This window comes from Periplaneta americana, chromosome 3 (assembly GCF_040183065.1).
Source record: "Periplaneta americana isolate PAMFEO1 chromosome 3, P.americana_PAMFEO1_priV1, whole genome shotgun sequence".
Classification (NCBI taxonomy): Eukaryota; Metazoa; Arthropoda; class Insecta; order Blattodea; family Blattidae; genus Periplaneta; species Periplaneta americana.
In genome coordinates this window covers 77,308,172-77,331,876 of record NC_091119.1, presented here as the reverse complement: position 1 = coordinate 77,331,876, position 23,705 = coordinate 77,308,172, and positions in this window count along the sequence as shown.

The following is a 23,705-nucleotide window of genomic DNA, read 5'->3' as shown; positions in this document are numbered from 1 at the left end:
GGCGGTCTGAAGCGTTCTACCTCCGCCGATTTCAAGACAAGCCTGGAATGTGACATCTGTCATTGGTTGAATAGCAATTATCCTTCTCCCTTCCTTTCCCGGCAATGTTTACGTCGCCTGTCAAACATTATGAAATGCAGTATAGTACGGATGTAACATGTGGTCAGCACTATGATCTGTCCAGCCGTTATAGCTTGCTTTACTAAACCAGATTTCGCTACTCACTGCAGTTCTCCAAATTCATCACGATTCTGGGTGGATACAAGCCCCTCATTAGAAAATATCTTCTCTTATGGAAATTGAACCATCGCTTATTCCGCATTGCTAGTCCAAGAAATGACGCCTTAGATCACGCAGCTACGGCTAGGGATTCAGGAGGTAATACTTTTAAAAAAATTACGGAGATTTTCTAGTTATTATTGGCAATTTTACTATTGAGTGTCCGCGCCTTGACATCGTGGTCTCAGACATCTTGCCTAGGACTCGCGTTACGAAAGCACACTGGTTCGTGTCCTCATGGGGGAAAAAATTGTATCATGAAATTTCGGGCAGTATAATGGACCGTGCGAACCCAGCATCCTGATGCACTTGGAGAACTACGATAAGTAGCGAAATCTGATTACGAAAGCCAGCTATAACCATTGTGCTAACCACACGGTACCTCCATTCTGGTTGGATGATCGTGCACCTCTGATTCGGCATGTGGACGTGAGGCGAGCAGCCGGCTGGTGGGTCTGAACCCTTACAGCGCTGTAGCGCCACGGATTGTTCTTATTATTATTATTATTATTATTATTATTATTATTATTATCATTATTATTATTATTATTATTATTATTATTATTATTATTACTATTATTATTGTTTATTATTACTACTACTATTGAGTGAAAGAAACTTATCTTCCGTCTACGAGATTAAATGTTCAACCTTTTTCCTATAATATCTCTGTGTTCGCCCAGCACTATGCAGAACTAATGACCAGGGAAGCCGCATTTTTAAGGTGTCTATTATACGATACAATGAATTTCCCTCCCTAGCCGCCGAAGTATTGGGACCGGTGCTCATCCAGCATCGTGATGCACTTGGGGATCTACGATAGTTAGCGAAAGCAGCTATAATGGCTGGGAGGATCATCGTGCTAACCACACGATACCTACATTCTGGTTGGATGATCGTCCACCTCTGCTTCGGCATGTTGACGTGAGGCCAGCAGCCAGCTGGTCGGTCTTGGCCCTTCATGGGCTGTAGCGCCATGGATTTACTTTACTTTACTTTACCCGCCGAAGTATAGCCTAAGTCGGATGAAAGGGGAGGTTAAACAGACTAAGGTGGAAAGGAAGTTTTCAATTGAGATTTCTTTCTTATATCTGTAATATTATCTTATAGTATAGCTACGAGTAGGCCTATATTATGCAATATTATTGAGAGTATCAGCTAGAAATCTCAATAACTTACGAAATTGAGAAATAGCAGGCGTTCTCGTATTTCCGAGACTGAATTTTTTGAGATGGTAGGCCCACCATTTGTGAGACTGTGTTGGACAGTGGAATTGGTGAATTGTTTACAAAGACAGAGACCGAGGTAGAAAACACGATCTTAAATTATAACAAAATATAAGCCTGTGATTCTGATTTATTTAGGCCTAAATAAGATGCTAAGTCGAAACACATCCAACCGTCAAACTGTGGCAGCAGAACATTGTAAGTTAGTTGTTATTTCTTGCATGCGGTGATAATTCCCTTGTGACGGCATATGCATATGTCAGAATGACATTATTGCAATGAACAAAGTCTCTTACGCTATCTGTTTGCCTACTTGCAGAGCACAAAAACGTGAGATCATCAACAACTTGAAATACAAATTTTTGCTCTTTCAGGAAGCTGTTATGCTAAAACTTGCCTCCTCCATATCGGTAATAGGAACATGGCAGGACCGTATGCACAGACGCCATCAAATAAATATTCATCACAAAAAATCCCGGCAGGCGGCAGCACGAGCTACTTCTTTGTGCGATCCATATGCTTGCCTCCTCGCAGGGTTGAAAGTCATTACTGCTGAATAATAAAATGTGTATAAAAATAAATGAAAAAGTGTCAAAGAGGAACGGGAAATATAAAAGAAACAGCACTGCGCAGCTACAGAACGTCGCCTGTCACACGAGCGCTACAGGGTGCTTTCTACAACAGAGTTGTTAGAGATTGTGTTGTGCTACGAGAATTCGAAGCTAGATGTTCGAGTCGATCGACTTACTTCCGCAACTGCTATCACTCCTTGAAATACTGTTTATACTTTACAGAGAACATTATAGGACTATTTTTACTATATTTGTGGCATACTTAACAGAACATAAGGAATCAAAGTAGGAGAGTAAAAAGAACTTTAATAAAATAAGATGACAACAGACTGCAGCCTACGAATTCCTAAAATAAAATAAATGTTGTTTAGATAACATTAAGTATTTTATACGTGTAAGTGCTTAATGTGAAAAGAACATCATAATACTACGATTTCAACAGAAACCAGAGTATGACGAGCTGCATAGCAAGCGACATGATTTAACCACAGTCTAGTATATACAGTCACGAAGCTTCAGTTTATGAGGGCACTAGGAACAACAGACTGTGCAGGTACTATTTCGCATTGTCTGTAATAAGGCTATAGTAGCGATCCTAGTGGTTAGCAACTATCTATGAATGCATATTTACTACGTATTGAACTTCGTGACTGTATATACTAGACTGTGATTTAACTATATAAAATTCACAAAGCAAGAAATTGTATAACAATAAAAAAAATTAGAAAACTGTAACTTCACTGGAATAAAACACTACAAATTAGCCTATATAAAATCATAAAACATAGAACTGTATAAACAATTATTACATAACTAGAACTTTTTAATAGGTAAGGCTAGAAGTTGTGCAAAATTCAAAATATAAAAAGCGGTGTGAAATAGCAAAATATGGCATAAAAATAAAAAACTAGAACTTCATTGAATATCACAATACCTACTGAGATCTTGAGATTTTTTACACATCAGAATATATGAACAAATGCAAATGCATATAGGCCTATAGTAAATACTAGCAGTGGACATTTATGAACATTCTTGAGACTAGCTTTTGTTGATGGTTGAGTGAGTTTCTATGATTATATAAATCCGGGGTTCGGGCGAGGACAATGGGTTTTCAAGGCTCCATTAGACGTGAAGTAAAGCTGAGAGAGTTATGGGCTGTGCAAGTCCTGTCCTTCAATGAGAAGATGCGAAATTACTGGTCACTTCCTCCACTTCAGTTTAATTCTGCTGGTCACCATCCCATCTTCGTAGGTAATGAATTAAACTCGACCGTTGGCATGGTCTAATGGTTACCGGGTGGCATGCATTCCGCGAGGCTGCGCCGAGCGTGAGTTGGACTCAGTTTGGGCTGAGTGCGTTGTTGTGATTTTTCCGAGGTTTTCTCCAAATGTATAACAAATGTCAGATAATCTCATGGCGAATCCTAAGTCTTGCCTCGCCAAAATAAATGTTCACGCTATCATCAATTTCACTGACGTAGTTAATAGAGCGTCGTTAAATGAGTGATCATACAGCCTTCTAGACGTGACCATATCCAGACATCCAACATTGATAAAGGCAGATTCTGCCTACAATAACGATTTCGGATGATTGTGTGAAGGTAATCAGGCTCTTGTGGACCACAGACGGCGTTGCTCACAGTGGCGCGGCGTCAAGATGCGCTGTGTCCCGCCCGCCATAAAAGTGAATGCGTCCGACCTGTGATGTATTATTTACTCCAATAACCGCTCGCTCAAAGCAGTCTCTCAAAAAGCAAATACGTGTATTGCATCAACACGTGTTGATTGCACGTCACCTGGGCTGCAAGAATGGGAATGTGCATCGCTATTTTGCTGCCGGGCTAACGAATGGATCGATGTGGCCGGGGTGTGGGTTCATAGTGAACACAGAACATCCATATCCGAGACTTCGCTTGTTTCCTTATGGAACCGTTCTCTTTTATTTATTGTTCCGGCACTCAGTGAGTGTCTCGCAGGATGTTCAGAGGCGGCTCGTTTTTCTTGCTTCCAGCAGCGTCTTCTGCATCAAGGACTTCATTCTGAACATGATGTAAAGGTTGACATTTTTGTTCGGAATATATGAGTTTCGATTCATTACACCAGCTACTTCTAATAATCCTAGAAGTTTTCTATAGTTCCTTGGGATAAATAAAGAATATATAAATCCCACAAGAGTAGCTGCTCTTCATAAGGGTTGCCAAAAGACACGACACAATGAACAAATAAAAATAAAAGTTTGTATTATTGTTATTGTTATTATTATTATTATTATTTATTATTATTATTATTATTATTATTATTATTATTATTATTATTATTTTAAAAAGGAAGCTACTCTTGGGAAGATAAGTTTATTCAATATTATTAATAATCAGATACAATATAAAGTAATTTAGGTGTACAGGTGATTAATTAGGCCTAATTGTTTTTTTTATTTTAGTAGGTTATTTTACGACGTTTTATCAACATGTTAGGTTATTTAGCGTCTGAATGAGATGAAGGTGATAATGCCGGTGAATTGAGTCAGGCGTCCAACACCGAAAGTTACCCAGCATTTGCTCATATTGGGTTGAAGGAAAACCCCGTAAAAAACTTCAACCAGATAACTTGCCCCGACCGGAAATCGAACCCGGGCCACCTGGTTTCGCGGCTAGAAGCGCTAACCGTTACTCCACAGGTGTGGACATTACGTAAAATCTGGACAGAATATTTCATTACGTCTACAGCAATAATTTCAAAGGAATTCCAGAACACTTAAAAGATTCAACTGAGTATTTTGGAATTGTTCCCCTTGCTCCAAACAACAGTCCAAAAACATCAATCTGTCCTTATATATGATAATAACACCTAAAGTATTCAAGTGTAGGCTCATGGATGGACTTCTTTTTTCTTTTCTTCATGTATTGCTACAGGTTGTTAAACTGCAGTTTCAAAGTGTACAGGTCCACACCTGTGGAGTAACGGTTAGCGCGTCTGGCCGCGAAACCAGATGGCCCGGGTTCGATTCCCGGTTGGGGCAAGTTACCTGGTTGAGGTTTTTCCGGGATTTTCCCTCAACCCTGTATGAGCAAATGCTGGGTAACTTTCGGTGTTGGACCCCGGACTCATTCCAGCGGCATTATCACCTTCATCTCATTCAGACGCTAAATAACCTTAGATGTTGATAAAGCGTCGTAAAATAACCCACTAAAATAAAAAAGCGTACAGTGGGATCGATGATAATTGCTCTGTCATCTCCTCTATCAATGGCAATAATGTCAAATCGACGAGAACGTTCATCTTTTGCAAGGCAGTGGACTTCTTGTGAACGTCGTAGAAGGAAGGAAGACTTTTAGTTCTCTTATTGCATGGTGTCTAGTATTCTGGACGAGAATTTCATGTTGACAAAATCCCAGGACGTGAGGTAAGGTTCCAAAACTTGATCTCGGTACTGGCAATACAATATCAGATCTGACATAAAAGGTGGCCTATGATACAAATTAATAATTTCAATAATGGAATACTCCATTGAAACACATTACCAATGTTATACCATGATGTAGGCTTATTTGCCTATTGATCAGGAACTGCGCTCAAGCGTGTGTTCGACTTTCGCTTGAACTGACTACCTGGCTGGGTTTAATCTCAAGTTTTCTTCAACTCTATGATGAATATCGAGTAGTCTCTTGTTGTATTCTGGGCCTCAACTCATTAAATATCATCTCATTATCACCAATTCCACCGAAAATAAGTAACCAAATAACCTCAGTTGACACAGCTTCGTTAAATAACCAACAAATAAAATATGTACAAGCGATATATAAGCTAATATTAGTCTATTTTCGGTTTGGAACTTCGATTTTACAGAATAGAGTAACTAAAATAAAATAATCTAACATGAACATTTCTTATACCAATCACGGTTTACAAGAGGCTGGACAAAATTTATTGCAACAAAGTTTTTCGGAATAAATTATAAGAAAACGATAGCGTTCAACATATTCAGTTACACAGAGCCCTAAACAAGGAACAGGCATTGAGAATGAAGACGCAAAATTACCAAAGGAAAGCTTACTCTGAAGAAGAAGAAGAAGAAGAAGAAGAAGAAGAAGAGTAGCAGGAGGAGGAGGAGTGGGAGAAAGAAGCAGTGACGAAATTACTATAATTAAAATCCAATTTTAAACATTCACACGACAGTAATGATAATAGGCCTAATGAACAAACCGCATTACGTTCACCTCATCCTCAAATAGAAGAAGAAAGATTACAGAAAGAAAAACGTAGAAGATGGGGGCGTTATCGCGTCTTTGCAAGGAGTTCCGAGACTGAATGAATTATTTGTCATTGTCAAGCTTGCCGAACCATTGATAAATCTGAAGGAAACCGCAAACGAGAAGGCGTAACAATACTGAATGTACTGGTATAACGTATACTGTTGTAAGATCTGATAGAGCTTTGGTTGTCACAGTTGTATGATTTCTCAAAATACTCTCGAATCGCAACATAGACTAGGTAAGTTTCATCTAGAACTTTGGTCATCTCAGCGCTGTAATTTCTCATAAGATTTTGGAATCGAAACAGAGAATAGGTGAGTTTCATGTAGAACTTTGATCATCCCAGCAGTGTAATTTCTCATAACAGTCTACTCTGGAATCGCTTCAGAGATCTGATAAATTTCATCTAGAACTTTGGTCGTTTCAGATATGTAATTTCTCTTTATACACTGAAATCGCATTAGAGATTAGGTAAGTTTTATCTAGAGCTGTGGCCGACTGTATAATTTCTCCTAGTGCTCTAGAATCACGTATGAGACTAGGTAATTTTCGTCTTCAGCTCTAGTCGTCTCAGAAGTGTGATTTCTCACAATATTCTGGAATCGCATCAGAGACAAGGTAAGTTTCATCTGTAACTCTGATCGCCTCAATTATGTAATTTTTCCTTATGCTCTGGAATCGCAACATAGGCTAAGAAAGTTTAGTCTAGGTTTAGTCTAGAGCAAAGATCGTCTCAGCAGTGTAATTTCTCACATTAACCTGGAATGGCATCAAATACTAAAGTAAGTCTAGTCTAGAGCTGTAGTCGTCTCAGCAGGGTAATTGCTCATAGTTCGTTGTAATCGCTTAAGAGACTAAGTAAGTTCCGTCTAGAGCTTTGGTCGCCTCAGCATGTAATTTCTCACATTAACCTGGAATGGCAAGAGAGACTAAGATAAGTATAGTCTAGAGCTCTGGTCATCTCAGCAGGGTAATTTCTCATAATCCTTTGGAATTACATAAGAGAGTAAGTAAGTTTAGAGTTCTGGTCGTCTCAGCAGTGTAATTTCTCACATTAACCTGGAATGGCATCAGAGACTAAGTAAGTCTAATCTAGAGCTCTGGTCGTCTCAGCAGGATAATTTATCATAATCCGCTGGAATTGCATCAGAGAGTAAGTAAGTTTAGAACTCTAGTCGTCTCAGCAGTGTAATTTCTCATATTAACCTGGAATGGCATCAGAGACTAAGGTAAGTCTAGTCTAGAACAGGGTAATTTATCATAATCCGTTTGTAATTGCATCAGAGAGTAAGTAAGTTTAGAGCTATGGTCGTCTCAGCAGAGTAATTTCTCATATTACTCGGAAATCGCATATGGGACTAGGTACTCGTAGGTTTCGTTTAGAGCTCTGGTCCCGTCTCAGCAGTTAATTTCTCATAATACTCTGCTATAACATCAGGGACTAGGTACGATTCTTCTTCCCGTGTTGGATTGGAATGAAAATTCTTGTTGTCTTCTGGTTGTGACAGTGAAATGAACATCGTTGAGAAAGAAGTAGGCCTAAGCGATTAAATTTCGAGAAAGTTAAATTTTTGTAAGAATGCAGGAAAATTCGGACTTGTTTGTTTTAAATGAAAAAGAAAGCAATGGTGATGTATAACTTGATGCTTTCCCGACGTTTGATGTAGAATAACTCTACTCGGGTTCTCAGCCAGGTGAATTGGATAGTTGTTTCCAAGCTTTCGATGGCTAGCTTTGCCATCTTCTTCAGGGAATGTCCACTACATTCACTCTTTGTCGTTATTTAGATTCCTTGAAGAAGATGGCAGAGCTAGCCATCGACAGCTTGGAAGTAACTATCCAATTCTCCAACCCGAGAAGAGTTATTCTACAATGGTGAACTGTTTGCAAGTTATCGTAAATTGGATTGGACTTTGTTCAGTGCTGTCGATGAAAAAGGAAATAACATCGTTTAGATAATTAGGTCTATATTTGACTTAAGTGATTAAGGAATGGGTTGAAAAGGATTTCTTAATTTTTGACATGGTCACAAACAGCCAAACGTATCACTGGTGAAAAGAGTAAGAAAACTCGACTAAATAAATTATTCTGTCTACTTCGTTCACTCTTTGTTGTTACCCTGGGACCAGCTGGCGATACAATAATTCGCATAGCTGAACCTGCCAGCCGATCTTGATTGGTTGAAATGTAAACCGTCTGAATTTTAGGTACTGATTGTTACTATTAAACTGTTGTCTTTATTGGCGTTGTTGCACTATTAGTTTTGTTTAGTAAATATAATAATTTTGTTTAATAAAATAATTATAAAGCATAAAATAATAAATATAAGAATCGGTCCGAGCTAAAAGGAATTAAGTCAAAATATGAAGTTTTGGGTTATGCAACAATTTGAACAACTGATGTCATGCGCATCGAACTGTGGAAGAGAGAACTAAGACTTTTAAATATTCTTTTGCCTTCTATAACATAAAAATATAATATTTGTGTTATTCGTGGAATGTTTTTGCTTCTCCTGAAAAGTTGTCAGAAGTGACTTAATTCATTTTAGCTCCGACCGATTCATAAACATTTCACTGTACGACTCCAAAACAAAAACACAGACATTGTTTACTTTTTTTTTTAAGAAAAGATGTATTGAGGAGCCAATGGAAATTCCATGTCTGTTACTTCCGTGTAGAACTGGAAGTGGTGAGTCAGTGAATAAAGCGGTTGCAAGCGAAATCAAATTTAAAAAAGATTGAAAACTAAAACATATGATTGGTAGTATTCCGATCGCACTCGGGATGGTGCATTTTGTAAACTGTGTGAAATCCACATAAAAATGACCTCGAAGCTTAAAAAAAAAAAAAAAACAGATGGTGTATTCATAACAATGCTCTTTAAAAACACTAGAAAAGCTACTTGAAATCACATTCATTTAATTTAAAACGGTGCGTAAATACTACTTGTGTCCACCGCTGTGCAGTAACGGTCAGCATATCTGACTGCGAAAAGCGTGTGCCCGAGTTCAAATCCTGATTGGGACAAGTTACCTGGTTGGATTTTTTTCCGGTGATTTTCCTCAACCAATTGAAGCAGAATTGCTGGGTACCTTTGGGCGTTGAACCTGGGACTCATTTCGTCATCATTAATTCACATATCATCATCATCATCATCCATACCATAGCCCGTTTAAGTTCACGGTGCGGCGTGCTGTACTTGTATACTGGCGTTCATAGATATCTGACCTGAAATTTTATGATCGTTTAAGCGAAGTTTTTAACTACGGGGTAAGTCAGAACTAAAGACATAATAAATGCACAAACTTTCAAGTAGTTCCGCCAGTTCTCAATAGGACACTTAACATCGGTTTTACGTTATGTGACAATTTTACACAAAAGGATAGTTTATATTCACCATGTTTTACACAAAATATTAGTCTAACATGTTTAAATCATGGAACATTTTTAGTAGTACAGGCTGTTTCAAAGAAAAGATAACCGAAACTTCTGTCTGGTCTTTTGACCGTCTTTACACAATTACATGCTCCACATCGCGTCCATTATTATCCATTACGTACTGCATACGGTCAATGATGTGTGTAAGCATGCCAGCACACTGATCTGGAGTTATGTTCAATACCACAGACTCAATGTTTGCCTTCAGGCCGTCAAGGATATGTGATACCGGATAAAAACACTGTTCCTTTAACATGCCCTACAGAAACGCGTCACATATCGTGAGGTCCGGGCTTCTGGGGGGATAGGTAAGGCAAATCTCCTGGAGACGAAAGAGTTCCTAGAGAAACGGTAGATTACCACGGCCAATGTGTGGTGTGGCTCCGCCTTGCTGAAATACTTGCTGCTCAAAATCCAAACCTCTGAACTCACAAAAAGTCTGTAAATCGGCACTGAAGCGGATAAGGACCTGCTGCTATACTGCAGCGTTGACAGTGATAATCTCACCATTATCACTTTCAATGAAATACGAGCCGATGACGCCATGAGTCGAAATTGTTGACTATACGGTGACTTTTTCAGAATGTATAAGTCTCTGCAGGTACTCGTCAGGCTTCCCCATCCAAGAAATCTGATGTTCTGCTTGTTAACATGGCCACTCAGGAGCACATGGCACTCAACCGACCACTACCAATAAATTGTCAAGACTGTGTTCATCCTCATAGAGGCAGACCAGTACAGGGCACAATACTGCAAGCGGCTGCGATATTCTGGGGACTTCACTCATGCAACACCTGATCTGGTATGAACGGGCACCAAGTTCCTTAATCATGCGCCACTCACCTGTGGGTTGCAATTGCGATTCCTTTGATATGCGCCGAAAACTGTTCTTCGGTGACTGCAGAACTTACTCCATCACAAGACCGACATTCTCATTGCTCCAAGTGGTGCGGGAGCTTCCTGAATGTGCCTCATTATGGTTCGTCACGGACCCTGTTTGCCGGAACATTTCTACCCAAGACAGGATAGTCTTCTTTGCTGGTGCACGTCTCTGGAAAGCAGTTGCGACGAATTTCAAGGAAGGGCCATCATTCCATCCTGTCCCGTAACTCCGAAAAAGCCACCGGCGTGGCTCAGTCGGTTAAGGCGCTTGCCTGTAGGTCTGAAGTTGCGCTCGGGCGCGGGTTCAATCCCCGCTTGGGCTGATTACCTGGTTGGGTTTTTTCCGAGGTTTTCTCCAACTGTAAGGTGAATGCCAGGTAATCTATGGCGAATCCTCGGCCTCATCTCGCCAAATACCATCTCGCTATCACCAATCTCATCGACGCTAAATAACCTCGTAACTGATACAGCCTCGTTAAATAACCAACTTAAAAAAAACTGCGAAAATAATGTTCGAGGACGGCATACTGTGGCATGTCGGCTGTCACACTCACTCAGTTCAGCTCCGAAACATAAATAGATAAACAAACAAACAAATAAAAACACAGACCGTAATTCATTTTAGGCTATATTGTTAAAAAACATGAACTCAGTTTCGGTTACTTTTTTTTTTAAACACTCTGTATTTAAAACAAATATAAACGAATGAAAGCTCTATTTGTTTAATAGAAAAGGTTATATAGTTTCAGTCAGCAACTTATCGAAGTGTATAACTACAGAAATTAATTCTATCGCATCACATTAAATTATATATTTCACACATCACATTAAATAATAATAAACTGAACAGCATAATTTCCTATAGAATCAGGAATAATAACAGACATCTATATAGTGGCATTTACAAATTAGACTGTACAAACTGCAATATGAAATATATAGGTCAAACTAGAAGGAATTTTCTAACTAGGTTCAAGGAACACAAATCTGATTTCATGAATAATAGAAACAAATCAAAATTTCCTACACATTTGATTAATACAGGTCACGAACTTAACACTATTCATAATACAGTAAAACTTCTATTAACCGTGGTAATGAAGGGGGTAGGCCGAACGGTTAATCGAAAAAATCGGATAATCTGTATCATAAAATATTTTCGTAAATTTAGTGAACAATGCTTACATTTTCGTAATTTTCTCTATGGTTTTCTATTCAATAGGCTAGGTAGTGGATCAGAAGTTCATTAATTTAAGTCTCGTTGTTAACAATGGGTTTTTAAGAGCCAAGGAAACTCCTTGTATTGATGACTGACTGTGGAAAGACAGGGATAGTGGAGGTCTCGTGTTGTAGATTCACATACTTTATACACGTTATCCTCGATTTTTATTAAATTGCACACATTTGTGACTCCTATCTCGTATTCTAAGATGATTCAAAGTTTCTCATTCCCCAAACCACTCAGTTATTTGCACTTTTTATCCTTAGATATAACACAATTTATTTTGATACTCCAAGAAGACATTTTATATATGTTATACAGTGCGACAACTCGAACATTAGACCATTCTGTGTAAAGGTAGTCTTGTAATAGCCTTCTCTAGAAAAAAAAATAACATGCTAATAATGTACAGTACTTCATATATTTCTGTAGCCAAGAAAAAAGAACCGCGAGAGAGAGACAGTCGGATAATCCGCCAATTGGTTAATAGGAAGACGGATAATCGGGGTTCTACTGCACTTTCAAATTTTTGAAAATAGTGAATGACCCGCAACTTAATAATACAGCAGAAGAGTATTTCATCGCCAGAAACTCTAATCATAATATACAATTACTTAATGAACAGATTCCGAACTTTCAAAACCCCCTATACCGCATCATTAAATAACCATTCATCGAGTAGTTTTGCCAAGCTACTTCCTTTCGCTTCCTTGTCCATATCATGTAAGGTGCACATGATCAGTCACATTTATAACGCAGCGATGAGATGGGATCAAATCAGGATACATGTTGTGAGTGTTAATATAAAACACTAGTCATGTTTTTATCTTTTCCGAATTACATTACAAACAAACACCTTTTTGGTTAATTTAAGATATTTTTGCAACTCATCGCTACGGGCGACTGAAAAAACACGTAGAATGCCAATAGGCCTATCTACATCTCAAAGACTTTGCTTGTTTGAACATTATATCACTTGTGGATATATTCCGTCGTTTTTTAACTTTTAGCTATTTTAAACTTTAATTTTAAATATAGGCATACAATCTGTTATTAGTCACATAACATTTATGGAATTAATCTAAGTGTGGTCTTTATATTACAAGACTATTTTAACTTACTATTAATAATTGTTGTATTATATTGTGTGCTGTTGTGACTTAGAGCCATGCTTATATCACAGTCTAGTATATACAGTCACGAAGCTTGAGTTGTGAGGGTGCTAGGAACAATAGACTGTGCCGGTACTATTTCCCATTATCTGTAATGAGGCGATATTAGCGATCCTAGTGGTTAGCAACTATCCATGGATGCATATTTACTACGTATTGAGCTTCGTGACTGTATATACTAGATTGTGCTTATATTCTCTTATAATGAATATACACGTTTAATTATGTAATACATACAATGTTCACCTAATGTATAGCTATCACCTGTGTTCAATTTTGTTTGCTTTATTGTGTCTGTCACCTGAAGATGACTTTATATAAGTTGAAAATATTTGTGAAATATATAATTTAATGTAATGTGTGAAATATATAATTTTAATGTGATGTGACAAAATTCATTCTGTACTTACGCACTTCGATAAGTTGCTGACTGAAACCATATAACCTTTTCTATTATAATTCCAACTTATCTGAAACCAAATATGACTTTCAAATCTATTTGTTTAATTGGCTCCATTTTTCTATGTTCCCATTTACATAGACTACCTCTGTTGTTGTTAGTAAAATCTGAATTTTGTTTCTTATTCTTTCGGAATATGTATGATATGACTTTCTTGTGTTAAATTCTAACGTACCTGGTTTACATGTTTTGACCTATTATGGGTCATCCTCAGAATTAGTCATTGCTGGTCTTGGCGCCTCTTGTTTTGTTTCCTGTGAGGATGTGTTTGTGTGGTTCAAAGTAGAGTCAAAGAGTGTGTGTTTTGAAACAACACACATACACAACGCATCCAACCACCCAACACAACACAAAAAAGCTGCATTCCGAACAATGGTACACAGACTACTCAACATGCCAATGAAACAACATGATTACAAAGAAGAGCTAAACACAATCAAACATAGCACAAGAAAAGATATATAACCCTAACATAATCGGCAACATAATACGTAAGACAAAACATAATCACAAAAAAAAAAACATAAAAATTCAACACAAGCACAAAAACACAAAAAATACATCACACTAACATACGAAAACAAAAACACACACAAGATTGCAACCTCATTCAAGAAATTAAATTACAACATCGCATACAGAACAAATAACAGTCTACAAAAACATCTCAACACACAAACAACACAAACAAACAAATACAACCACACAGGCGTATACAAACTCAAATATAACACCTGCAACAACTTCTACATAGGACAGATCATATCAAACACGTTACAAAGAACACATCACAGCCATAACAAAACTACAAAACACTTCCACATATGCAGAACACATTACAAATGCTAACTACATCCACAGAGACATCAACACAGACATGGAAATACTACACATCCAACCAAAAAGCCAGAAACTAAACACACTAGAAGAATATGAAATATACACACAAAAACACAGCCCAATGAAATTCTCAACACACAACTCAATTTCATAACACACACACTCTTTGACTCCACTTTGAACCACACAAACACACCCTCACAGGAAACAAAACAAGAGGCGTCAAGACCAGCAATGACCAGTTCTGAGGATGACCCATAATAGGTCGAAACATGTAAACCAGGTACATTAGAATTTAACACATATTCCGAAGTGATACAGTGTTAAAAGTTGTGTAATCAAGATGCATATTCTTATTCTGTCGGTCCCACCTCCTCCCGCCGGTTTAATATAAATTCCCCCCTTTTTAATAAAAAATAGTCTGAATTCAATACTGCTTGTGAGAACATGAGAGGATTCGCTGCTAAACGAACTTGTCAGTGATAGTACCTTGATGTCGACAGCAGGCCTACTCACACCTCCGCAAGAGGACATTGTCCACTGTCTGTGTCAGCCGTTCCCTAATGCTCGGCCTTTCCTTCATTCTATCGTTTATCCCGACACGTCATAATCTGTTTAGTGTCAGCTCGAAGCATTTCCACTCCACTCTCTCCCCTCTGTTATTAGCTTGCTATCACTCAGCTGATCGCATCGCTCCTGGGGGACCCGTCAAACTGTCGGCTACAATCTGCTCACGCCCCCCCCCCCTCCCTCCTCCTGGGGGGACTGTGGTGTGTTGTTATTGTTCCGATCAAACATGTTCAAGCCCATCATAAGTTCTTCTATTTAACTACACTATCGATTCCTCTAGGAGATGTTATGCAATTCTCTCTCTCTCTCTCTCTCTCTCTCTCTCTCTGTTCCCCAATCTGTTTTCAGCTGCAAACTTTTGCGTATCGGTTTCTTTCGGTATTACAGAGTCACAAGGACTTCTCCTTCGCTTAATCCTTCTGTTGGAATTCTGTTACCTAAGACATATGTTATATAAATAAAATTACTTTGTAAATAAGCTGAGGGAGAATGCCAATTAATTTCCTTAATGTAAACTAATTATGTGAATTAAATACAATTTCTAATAAATAGCCTAAACAGTAAAGCACAATAAATAGGCCTACAAATGATTAAAAATAAGCGTTTAAATAACTTAAACACACAATAAAACAAGAGGTAAAGGAACGCTATCCTGTTACAAGCCTCAAAAGGCTTTTAGGCTGGTGAGATGTTTCAGCAGGCATTTTCAACTGTTAGCTCTGTGACGACACACGTCTCTGCTCACTAGCTCCTTGAGAGGGGAAGCATAGGTGAAAGGATGGAAATGTTTAAATAGCGGAGACACAACATTACCCTCCCTCACGTGCTCTACCAGCTCTGCTTCGAGAGAGGAAACGTGCTCCGACGTCACAGGTTGGCGAGTTGGAAATGATTGTGTTAAGGGGTTAGGTACAGCTTACAGCAGTAAAATGTTTGGAAATATTCAATATTTCTTTTTTTCCTCCATTACTTTATCTTGTACAATAATGAAAATTGGTATGTGTGAAACACTGTCATTCTGCTATATGAAAAAAAATATATATATGTATATATATATTTTTACGATTAAAAAAAATACCGTAAAACGGGGTGATATGATACTCTGGGGGACTTGATACGTTTTGTAGGTCGGAATGAAACATCAACCTACAAAACGTATCAAGTCCCCCCAACGTATCAAGTCACCCCGTTTTACGGTATTTATATTTCTTTTTTCAAAATTCATAATGGTGATAGTTCAGTGTGCATTAATGAAGCGTTTCCCTCATAACTCAAAAACTTCAATTTTTCATGTTCTCTCTCTTTTATTTTATTGATGAAATCCATGTTTACAATATCATGTTCTTTCAACTACATTCCTTAATAAATAATATACATTTTTTTTATATTTTGTGTTAGAAGGAAATATTGATATTTGACCATTTTTAAATGAATTTAATTTTTATCAGATAATCTAACAAAGGTAGAGAAGTGATCTTGCACCATATTTTAGATATGCTATGCATAAATATATACAACAAATTTCATCAGAGAATGTTGGATAGTTTATTAGTTATATGGGAAACACTTCATCACTGCACAGCGAACTGAATTAAAAAAAAAGAATGTAAATGATGTTTTATATATATTGTTTCATATCGTAAAAGGACAGTGTTTTACACATACCAATTTTCATTATTGTACAAGATACAGTAATGGAGGAAAAAAATATTGAATATTTCCAAAATTTTACTGCAGTAAGCTGTACCTAACCCTTAAAGCTCTCACTTTACGAGATAATCGGAACTCAGTAGCAGAAGGAATGTTATTCCTATGTGCTCAGGAGGAAGCACCCTGACACGATAGGCATACTCGTTTCTGTTACAGGCTATGCGAGCCCCAGGGCAATAGTGCGGTCGCAAGAATTTTTATGGGAAAAATCCATGACCCAGACGGGGATCGAACCTGCGATCTTCCCACTTGTAGTGTCAACCACAAAACATCATTCTAGTGCCGAGGTCATGAATACATCGAGCTCTGCCTCCATGCCCACCGCACTTTCTCATGGAATGCAAGTACCTTTGACTTTTCTTCTAAAGTTACAATTGAATTTTATAAGAATTGTCTTGATCAAATTTATCTCTCGTCTCCGCTCTCTGTACATGAAGGACGATTATTAAAAGGAACGAAGTGCTGATAAGGGATTAATAAACGGGCTGACAATGAAGAAAACAACGCAAACAAAACTGAAGGAATGCTAATCTTTTATTAGGAAAAATTAAGAGAGAAATTTAGATTCAGATTAGATACAAAGTGAGCCATAGAAGTACGAACCAGACGAGGCGTTTCTGCTATAGTTGTGTGCATAGTTGGTTCCCGCCTGAAGGCAGGCAATTAAGGTCACGTCAGTCAACATCACGTCGGATGACATTGGTCATCTCCTATAAAATACATTTAAGTTATAATAAACGGGATTTTCTTGTGGCCCTGCACGAAGAAATACAAAATTGTTAAAATTGAAGCCGTACTAAATGATGTGGCACACGAACCTCAACCATTGGAAAGTGTACGTAGGCGCATATTTTGTAAGTGGATTCTGAATAATGTAGGCCTACATAACGAAGAAATAGACCCATATTTAGTATTTTTCTCATAAGAGGCTTGATTTGACCTTCTCGGTTATGTGCACTCGAAAATAATCCTTATTGATACTCTGAAAAATCCTTAATGAAGTGCCCCCACACGATGAGAAAATTAGTGTATGGTGCGCCATGAGCGGAGAAATAATCATCGTACCAATTTTTTGTGAGGCAACAGTTGATGCTGGCACATACGTCAATACATTTTTTAAGATTTAACCGACAGGGATAGTGAATTTTTCTTTTTGCAAGAGGATTCCACACGGCTCATGCATCTAGTGTTTCGATGCCATAAATTTAACCAGGAGAGAATTATTAGTAGGGATTTGTGCTTCCTTCAATCTCCTGAATTAAATTAAATGACGTATATTATACGACAAACTTACACAAGCTTCAATAAATGAAATGTAATACTCGTCAAGAGATTGCCACTGTAACTGCGATGGTCATCTAGCGTCTGAGTCCAATGAAGGCGATAATGCCAGCGAAATGAATCCAGAGTCCACTGCCGAAGGTTACCCAGTATTTGCTCTTAAGGGTTAGGTACAGCTTACAGCAGTAAAAGTTTTGGAAATATTCAAATTTTTTCCCCTCCATTACTGTATCTTGTACAGTAATGAAAATTGGTATGTGTAAAACACTATCCTTCTGGTGTATGAAAAACATATTTTATGATTTAAAAAAATTATTCATATATATTATTTTTTCAAAATTCAAAATGGTGGCAGTTCATTGAGCAGTGATGAAGCGTTTCCCTCATTACTTGTTAAATTTTTCATTTTCTCTCTCTTTTATTTTATTGCTGAAACTCATGTTTTCAATATCATGCTCTTTTAACTACAGGCATTAATAAATAATATTTCTTTTCTATTTTGTGTTAGAAGAAAATACTGACATTTGATCATTTTTTTAAATGATTTTATTTTTTATGAGACAATCTATCAAAGGTAGAGATAATATTTTCCATCATATTGTAGATTTGACATGCATAAATACAACCAAAAAATTTCATCACAGAATATTGGATAGTTTTTGAGTTACGAGGGAAACGCTTCATCACTGCACAGTGAAATGTCACCATTTTGAATTTTGAAAAAAAAAATGTATTAATAATTTTGTGTTAGAAGAAAATACTGATATTTGATCATTTTTAAAATGATTTTATTTCTATGAGACAATCTATCATAGATAGAGATGTGATTTTCATCATATTGTAGATATGATATGCATAAATACACACAAAAAATTTCATCACAGAATATTGGCTAGTTTTTGAGTTACGAGGGAAACGTTTCATCACTGCACAGTGAACTGTCACCATTTTGAATTTTGAAAAAAATGTATTATTAATTTTTTAAATCGTAAAAATATTTTTTTCATATAGCAGAAGGACAGAGTTTTACACATAGGCTACTAATTGTTATTATTGTACACGATAGAGTAATGGAGGAAAAAATGTTGAATATTTCCAAAAAATTTACTGCTGCAAGCTGTACCTAACGCCTTAATTGGTTGAGGGAAAACTCTGGAAAAAATCTCAACCAGCTAACTTTTCCCAACCAGTACTTCAACCCAGTTCCTCAGTCTGGCACGCTGACCACTACGCCACGATATGGATACATGCATATTTAAACACATGAATTGTCTCATCGTGCAATGTTGTAATCAGTCGCCGAATGAACAACACCTTCACCGAACGTGTTTTGAATAGAGGAGTGGGAGATCATTGTCATGTAGATAATTATCATGTCGTAGGAAAAAAATACAAATGTACTACTGTTTAATCTTTTTGTTTTAAACGTGTAAAGAGAAGCTGCAAGCAGATTTTGCTTCAACAAATTAGAAATAGTATATTTGCCTACCACTTCAAGTTTTAAAGTACTTAAACTTACATAAGGAAAGTAAATTTCCAGAGATGTCTTTAAATGTAATTAGTTATTTGCATGTCTTGTTCTTTCCTCCCTCATTAGTACGTATATGTTGATTCCAGGCAATAATCTTTTACAGCGTAGTCACGGTTCCTCAGAATTTCAAATTGCTCTGAGGAAGGAAAATTCAGATTTGTTCGTATCAAATTTCTGCAGATATAAGGGACACGGCTAAAATTCGTTCCGTCATTTGTGATGAGAATTCACTGCTCACTTAAATTGACTAAGGATATTGGGAATTTAGTCAGTAGTTTTCTTAATATTATATCAAATGTTCCATTTTAATTATTTTTAACAAAACCTAAAAAAAAAATAATAAATAAAAAGTACTGCCTTCAACTTTTCTGTTTAAAATACAGAGTATTTCAAAAGTCAGTTCAAATATTAAACCTCTATAAATATTACAATATTTGAGGTAGGGAAAAAACAAAAACATCATAGTGTTGGGCAAAAAATGGTGTTTAAAAACACTGGGAGGATGTCCGCCGTTCTTTTGTTCATCGTACAGCATTCTGTCTGCGACACCATGCACAGCATTTTGCAGATAATAACTTGGAATATTGGCAATTTCTTGCGAGATAGCATCTCTCAGTTGCAGTAGGGTTGTTGGACGTGTCAGGAAAACTCGTTCTTTAAGGTAACCCCGCAACCAAAAGTCGGCCGGATTGAAATCTGGAGATCGCGGAGGCCACATTGTTGGAAAGTACCTACTGATGACACGATCGCCAAACAACTGCGTAATTAATTGTTTTGCAGAGATAAAGATGTGGGGTGGAGCGCTATCCTGCATGAAGATTATGTTTTCCATATCGTGATTCCTCAGTCTAAGGATGACGAAGTTCTGTAACATGCTGTAGTAGCGCTCCCCGTTTACTGTAACAGTCTGTCTTATTCCAGTATTGTTCACACTTGTGGAGTAACGGTTAGCGCGTCTGGCCGGGAAACCAGGTGGCCCGGGTTCGATTCTCGGTCGGGGCAAGTTACCTGGTTGAAGTCTTTTCCGGGGTAAATGCTGGGTAACTTTCGGTGCTAGATCCCAGACTCATTTTGCCGGCATTATTACTTTCATCTCATTCAGACGCTAAATAACATAAGATGTTGATAAAACGTCGTAAAATAACCTACTAAAATAATGATGGATTTAACACGCGTAATTGAGGTTCGTTTTCCGACCAAAATCATCAATAGGCGCTTTCCAACAATGTGGCCTCCGCGATCTCCAGATTTTAATCCGGTCGACTTTTGGTTGTGGGGCTACCTTAAAGAACGAGTTTTACTGACACATCCAACAACCCTATTGCTACTGAAAGATACCATCCCGCAAGAAATTGGGAATATTCCAAGACATTATCTGCAAAATGCTGTACAGCTGTCAAAAGAAAAAGTGGCCGCTCTCCTGAAACAAAGTTCCCTTCGGGTATCTTCGCTATAATTCGGAGACAGGCGATGTTACATGTTGTTGGACCACGTTGCCTGATATCTACAGTTATAATTGAAGTATTCTCTCTGTGATTCGATAGCGTAATGGTAGTGTTCAGGCCTCTTGTTCATGAGGTCCTGCGTTCGACTACAACCTCGTGCTCTTTATGTTCTTTTTTGTTATGTTTTTGAGAGAGACAAACTATACATAATGGCTCCTTTCTCTTTTACGATTATTTTAGTAATTAACATCAGGTTCATTAATATATTATGCCATGACTTTATCATTACGATATTGTGGCTGCAAATGGAAAGAAAAAAGATTTTATTCTCAATAAAAATATCTTTCGTGGCATAAACAAAACAAATTTACTGGCGTCGGCCTTAAAACAGTCAAACAATTAAGCGTTCAAAAAACAAAACAAAAAGCCACAATTCAATATTTAGTCTATCTTCCTCTTATCTCGATCATCTTGCAGTCGAGTGGGCATGGAATCGACTAGTCTTTGCAAATAGCGACTGTTCTTAGACACGATATTCCAGGCATTCTGAACATACCCACATACATAAGTGTTCTGTCCATGGGCAGGTCTTTCATTGCAAACCCAGCAATCTCCAATCTTTCCTATTTTCTGGCTTCCTCTTAGTCTCCGCATATGATCCACATTTCCTAATGTCGTCTATTATTCTTTTCAGTCAGAGACCCAACCAATGTCTTTTTCTCTTTCTAATCAGTTTCAGCATCATTCTTTCTTCACTCACTTTTTCAAACACAATTTTATTTCTTATTCTGTCTGTCCACTTCACACGCACCGTTCTTCACCACATCCACATTTCAAATGCTTCAATTCGTTTCTCTTCATTTCGTCGTTATGTCCATGTTCCTTCCCCATAAAATGCCACACTCCACACAAAGCACTTCACTAGTCTCTTCCTTAGTTCTTTTTCCAGAGGTCCGCAGAATATCCTTCTTCTTCTATTAAAAGCTTCCTTTGTTCATGTTTGCAGTTTTTCTTGGGAAGGATAGGCCTAAATGCGGTAACATCCCGTTGCTTTCCGCATACCACTATCTCTTTCGCATCTTATTAAATTCCAGGGGACCCAAGCGTGGAGTTGAGGAGAGTGGATTTGACTAATTGGGCCCTCCGGACTTCACCGAAAGTCACGGCAAGGGTTAAATATTAATTCTATCAGGATGTTTGACTCGATCAGAGACCGGGAAATCTCAATTAGCCTTTGCCCCCCGCATCCTGGACTAGCTTCTACGAATCATCAGAAAATCTTAGAGTGTGATTGAGCCAATTTTTCCGAAAATGTTTCCACACTTTTGCCCTCGTAGCTCAGCGGACGAACGTCGAAATTCAGATGTCAACGTCTCAGGTTCAATTCCTCGTTACTCCTTTTTATTTTATTGTGGTTCAAGACAGTATAATGTAATAATACAAAAAGAAAAACTAATAGCAGTATTATGCAACTGGATTTTTCCAAACCTAATATTAAATTTATGTTATTTATATCGCTAAAGAACGATTACAATATAAATAACTTGAATATTATTTATACAGTATCACTAAAGAACGATAACAGAATATAAATGATAAATATCGGTTTGTTTAATTAATATAAGATATTATATAATACTTATTTAATTATCTAAATAAAATAACCTATTTTACAAAGAAAGATGGTTTTTTGTTATAATAATTACTTACATAAAATACAGATTATTTATATTGCGAAAGAACAATAACCATATAAATAACTTGAATATTATTTTATAATGCTAATGAAGGAAAACAGAATACAAATGATAATTTGAATATTATCTATATCGCTAAAGAACGATAACAATATAAAAAAACGTGAATATTATGCATATCGGAATTTCACAGATTTATTACAGATGTATTTAATAAATTGTAGAAGAATAGTAATTAGTAACAGTGTCCTATTTATTCTTCTTGGAGCCAAATTTGTAACTTTCAAAAAATTTGGTTACAATGTTGAAGTGTATGTGTTGTAACGGATGCTTGATTTGTTATGTATGTCAGTCAGTTAAGTGATGTTTGATGTCGTCGCAATTTTGTAATTATAGTTTGATTGTGTTTGTGTGACTATTGTGTATTAATTTATGATGTATGGTACGGAAAGCTGCATATTTGTGTTATAGATGTGTTAAACCTAAACTTAATCTTAAAACTGATACATTCACAAATAATGATAATACACAATATTTACACAATTTAATAATAAATTTTCTATCATATAATTATTCAACTTATGTTGGTTTAACTTACACTTACTTCTGGTTTTAGTGCAAGTTTTCACCCTATCGCATTTATTTTTTACACATTCAAAACTTGTTTACATGCTAAGATAGAAATTCTCTTTTTTTTTTTTTTTTTTTTTTTTTTTTTTTTTTTTTTTTTTTTTTTTTTAATAAACAAGTGTATATAAATCGTCCTTGCTGCTATATTCATCTAATTATCTTTTACCACAGTCATATTTATATTTAAATTTCAGTTCCTCGTTTACACAATACTTAACTATTTCATGTAATAAATATCGCATAGAGGTTAGCAGATGCAGACAATATTTGAACAAACAGAATAGCTGAATCAGTACATTCTATGTGAATATGTAGGGCAGTGTCTAACCTCGTGCTTACGCTTGTCAGCAAAATCCTCGACGTAACCTTATTACAGCTGTCAGCTTACTTGTTTAAACATATTATCTGTCAAACTAATTACAAGATAACATAAATTCCACTTTAATCAATTCAATCGCATGCACTCATTTACATTCATTGCTATTATGTTTCTAAT